Raw genomic sequence first — 5584 nt, forward strand, 5'->3', positions numbered from 1 at the left:
ATTAAAATTATCTTTAAGTTTGTGTTTTGATAAAGTACTTACAAATATTGTAACTACATTGGAATTAATATCGTTTTCGTCAGAACAGAAATGTTTAATAGATGATAAAAATGTAAGACAAAATATACAGTAAATATTGGTAACATATAACATATCAATATGATAATATATCTATTTTTTATATATCGTCGAAAAATCAATTCTTTAACGTTACTAATATTTCAACCAATTTATATATAATAAATCATTTGTTGTAATTTCACTAACATTTGACGCATAATAACAAAAAGTTTGAAAGCATTTTCTATATTCAAATGATTTATATTAGTTCTTTTTAGATTTTCGTACACTTCCATGAAGCACAATGTATGCAGTACCTTATCTTATATCTGATGTTTCAAGTTTAACTTTGTTCAAAATATAATTAAGTTTCTAAAATATAAGACGCAAAATATAAGACGCAAATACAAATAAAAACGTATTTAATACAAATAATACTTCATGAACAAATCAAATATATGAATTAAACAGAACTAGATGCAAATATTAGCAGTAATAATTTCGACCATCTCGCCACGAAGGTTGAAAAATGACTGATTGTGAGGTACAATAAAATCTTCGTATTGCACCCTCTATGGTTCCGAACCCGAAACTATTCAATGAGATAACAATTTTTGAATTTTAGTATCATCTGGTAACAATTCATAGTTTTGTCCGTTTCTGACCTCAATAAAAGAGGTTCGCAATAACAACTAAAATCATTCTGTATTTGGACCTCTCGGTCGACACTACAGTCAGTGGTAAGTCTTTTAAAAAATATTTATGTATTATGCAATCATTTCGTGCATTCAGTTTCAAATACGTGTCATGGAACTTGTGTTTTGGTTGAGTCGATTTGACTTGATTTTCTGTTGAATTATAATTATAAGAATGTAAATAAATTTAAGTAAAAATTCGTCTCTTTAATATTAAACGATTTGCGTTACATTTTCTAATTCTATATATTTGTGCTGAAGTGTCGCCTTAGTGTTTATTGTTGTAAAAACATTTAATTTTAGCCTTTGAGTTAACATAAATCATTTAATGCAAGATTATTAAATTTGAATATAATTAAATAATATTAAATTTTAATATAAATTTTATCTTTCAAATATTTACGATTGACTACATTTGTTTTGTTTCAGATTTCATACAGTGTTTCGCGCAGTGGCGGATTAATTTAGGGATTTATTGTGCATGAATTTTTTTTTATTCAATCACATTGACAATTTTTAATTATTTTTTATAATTTTGTTAAATTATAATTTTGAGTTATTTGCGTCCACATTTTAATTTTTTTTTTGTTCGTGCGAGGACTTGTTCGTAATTTTAATATCGTTTGAAACGATTTCCGCGTTTAAATGTGTTCCTGTCGCCTACCCCCCACGGCAGGTTCTAGTAATTCGCGTTTCGTTAATAAATTTTTTTTTCATTCGGTGTATGGGTCCTTGCGATGTTTTTCCCAGAAGCAACGCAACCCCATACACTTTAATTTATAATTAGTATTATTTATACAATGTTTAATTTTTTGGAATTATTTTATTAGTAGGATGGATGTAAATAATTCGTCTAAAAATCTAAAAACTTTGTTAAATAAATTACTTGTTTTTATTTTGACTGATTTTTATACTGCAATGCAATAAGCATACTTTAATTAAATAATTTAAATTTTTTGTGATTGCACAATAAGTCTCCTAAACGAAGAAATGTTGAAGACGTACTGTTTGAAGTTAAAAAAAAGTATGATGATACAAAACCCTAAATTATGTAAAAAAAAATAACAAAATTAATATTTATTTTAGTGTAAATGGGCCTCAACTAAAGATACCAGGAGGTTGAATACTACAACAACGAACAGGAGAAGATGTGTACCTATATGATGTACCAGAGCACTGGAATAAATACGAGCAGGCTACCACATGGTATTTATAAGTCATTGTCTATTTCATTTCTTTCAAGTCACTTTTCATTTCAGGGTTGCAGAAATAATTTCTTACCGCGCGATGCAAGCACCAGGACTGCTAGGAGATTGTGGTGGATTAAAAAGGTTGAAGGTACCCTTTTTGGGGTGCAATGACTGCTACTTGGTACATCTTAGCATTGCGTTTACCAATATACAGGGTTTACCTTGGCGCCCCAATCTGACTTTTAATAAAAACCGGTAATTATCTGTAGAGTGCGTAACTAACTACACGAATGAAACATAATCTATACTTATTAACTTATCTAATGTTACCTAGTTGTGTTCGTCGTAGGTGCGAAGATATGACTGTATTTTTGTAGTCATGTCTTAAGTCTAAATTCTGATATACTATTATTTTGGTTGATCAAAAAGCTTGAAATTATAGGTGTGTATGATACGGTGTGATGACAAAGGGGATCGCATACAATCGGAGAACGCTCACTTTTTCTGGATTGTGTGTTCTTCGCCCATGGAACAACACACGCACCACTATACACTAACTGCCTCGAGGGCTTGTGTACTTCCGACTCGATTGACTACCTCAGAGGACTGATACTTAAAAAGTGATTGCGTCTCTGTAACGACAGCATGCAATGTTTCCAAAGGGTTGCACAACCTTTAGTGCAAACTACATCCGCCGCCCGCCTATATGGTTCCTGTCGTATGTGGTCCAGAGTCGCGATAAAGACTACATACATCATTTCCAATTTAGTTTCTAAACTAAATCCCCACCTGCCTATTATAAGGCTCCTATCGTATGAGGTCCGGAGTCGCGATCGTTTTTTAGTATCAGTCTTTTCAGGTAGTCAATCCAATACGGAGGACACATGTTAGTGCATTAGTGATGGTTGTGATGTTGTGCCAGGGAAAAAGAACACGATCGAGAAAAATCCGATCGAGTTTTCTGATTTTAAGCTTTCATCTGCGTAATTACGCCGTTCTATACATTTTTAATCATTTCTAGCTTTATCATTACACCATCGTTAGTACATTCGAATTTAGGCTTAATGCATCACTATACATAAGTGCGGTAAAGCTCTCGGATATGTAAACATAACTCGGTAACAATCAATAAGTTGGTAAGTAGATTCTGTTTTAATTGTGTAGTTAGTTAAAATCTCCACTGGTAACTGCAGGTTTTGTTGAGTCGAATTAGGGCGCTAAGGTAAACCCTTCATATTGGGGAGTGAGATGCTAAACATACCAAATATCAATCTTTACACTCTAATAAGAGTACCCTTAACCCTTTCAGTTCACCTCAATATGGATACCTACAGGTTTTCTTGTATTCATAAGTATTTTAAGTTATTTAAGTTAATTAAGTAATTAGACCTTGGTTAGGTATAAGTATATAATATTTTTATTTTTGTTACCGGGGCCCCGTTTGTATGTTTGCCCCTATTTTTAGGGGCACTTGTGTTTTTTTTCTCGTTTCAGATGTCTTTCCAAGAAAATTGCTTACCAAGTGAGTACCGAGAACTACTTCCACAACCCATAGGAGAAAATTGGTCAGACTAATTGATGTACCAAGACACTAAAATTATTGGCATACTGCTAAGTAATGTGTATAAATTTCAGGGTCAGGGTTTTCTTTTCGCTCCACAAAGCACCAGGACTTTCAAATAACTGCCAGGAGGATATGCATATGCACCAAGAGGTTTTTATCGTATTATTGTTAATTACACCTTAGTTATATAACCATATATTCTTTCATTAATATAACCGGGGCCCCGTTTGTAAGTTCGTCCCTATTAGGGGCATTTGTGTTTTTTTTTCTCATTTCAGATATTTTTCCAAGAAAATTGCTCACCAAGTGAGTACCAAGAACTACTTCCACAACCCATAGGAGAAAATTGGTCAGACTAATTGATGTACCTAGATACTAAAATTATTGGCATACTGCTAAGTAATATGTACAAATCTTTTTTTTTTTATTTCAGGGTTACAGAATTGATTGCTTTTCGCACGACAAAGCACAAGGACTTCCAAATAACTGCTAGGAGGATATGCATATTTAAAGGTTTTTTTTCCTATTACTGTTAATTTGATCTTATTATTAGTTATGACCATATATTCTTTTATTAATATAATCGGGGCCCCGTTTATTTGTTTGTCCCTATTTTTAGGGGCATTTGTGCTTTTTTTTCATTTCAGATGTTTTTCAAAGAAGACATTGTATTGTATGTCTATATGTTTTACGAAGATATACACGAACCACCAAGAGACCACTACCGAATTAAAGGATATGTACAAGTGGGTACCAACAATTACTTCTGCAACCCATATGAATAAATGTAATGAAATTCTTGTTTACCTCTTTTTAGGTCTTGTACGAGATTTGGCAGAAAATATCAACTCAAAACCAACTAGCACCACTACTACCTGAACTACCGCCTACAACTGAATTGGGTGATATGACATAATCGAAAGGAAAATTAACTGTGAGATAAGACTTCTTATTATTATAGTAGTATTTAGTTAATATCAGGTTAGGGGACGTTTTGACATTAAAATCTTCGGTCGTACCTTTTTTGGGGTTGTTCGCGCACTTTTATTCAGAGCTCAAAAGGGTGGCGTCATGAAAGAACCTCTCATATATTTTTCGCGCTCTTCTTTACATTAATTAATTAATTATCATTTGTCCATAAACTTCATAGGCTGGGAACCTATGAAGCTTTTTTCCAAGTGTTTACATGGTGGATCTGGGGGGTACATCATGTAAATGCTCTTTTTTATAAATTTACAATCACCGCTAAAATACTAAAGTACAGATTTTATATTCATTCAGAGGTTCTTTCATTTTAAAAAAAAAACGAAATTTTCGCGATATATTCGGGTCAGTTAGGTATAATTAGTTTGTAAGTTAGTTTAAGTGGATTAGGGCTGCACAAATCGATACTTAGTAGTATTTACACTATATCCATTTCCATCTGAAATGTTAGAAACGTAAATATGAATAGAAGTATCTATTTCTGTGGCAACACCACATTAAAAAAAACGCGCCTGGCAACTTTACCCCATGGGTGGTGAGGAAAAAAGTTGCATCCTAATTAAGTACATATATTTATCAAAATTAAAATATTTAAATAATTATGTTAATTAATAAACATAAATGTGTCAATATATGTGTGCACGTCACTGATAATTAACTAATATCGAAATGTCTTAAAATAAAATTTTTGCAAAATAATCGTTGCTTTTTAATATATGGTTAATGTTATTTTTATTTTTTTTTTCAGAACTTCATAAAGAATTATTAGATGCTTTCAGAAAGAATATTGTCAATAATTATTAATTTTGAATTAATGAAAAAATACTATAAATACTACAATGCGAAGAGTTATATGGTTTTTGATAAAATATATTTTATCTCCTTGAATTGTATTATTTTTTCAACCTCTAATTAAAAATCAATAACTATTATTCTTTTTAAAAGCATCTAGTAATTCTTTAGCATATGTGACATTTAAAACTTTAGTTAGAATTAAAAAAAAATTACTTATTTTGTTAAAATAAGTAGAAAGTTCTTTGAATCATTCAAATCGGACGTTTAGTTCTCTCAAAAACTGCCATTTTTTGCAC

The sequence above is a fragment of the Ctenocephalides felis genome, unplaced genomic scaffold (genome assembly GCF_003426905.1).
Source record: "Ctenocephalides felis isolate EL2017-DRISC unplaced genomic scaffold, ASM342690v1 CF-g0.4_SCAFFOLD_01604, whole genome shotgun sequence".
Taxonomy (NCBI): domain Eukaryota; kingdom Metazoa; phylum Arthropoda; class Insecta; order Siphonaptera; family Pulicidae; genus Ctenocephalides; species Ctenocephalides felis.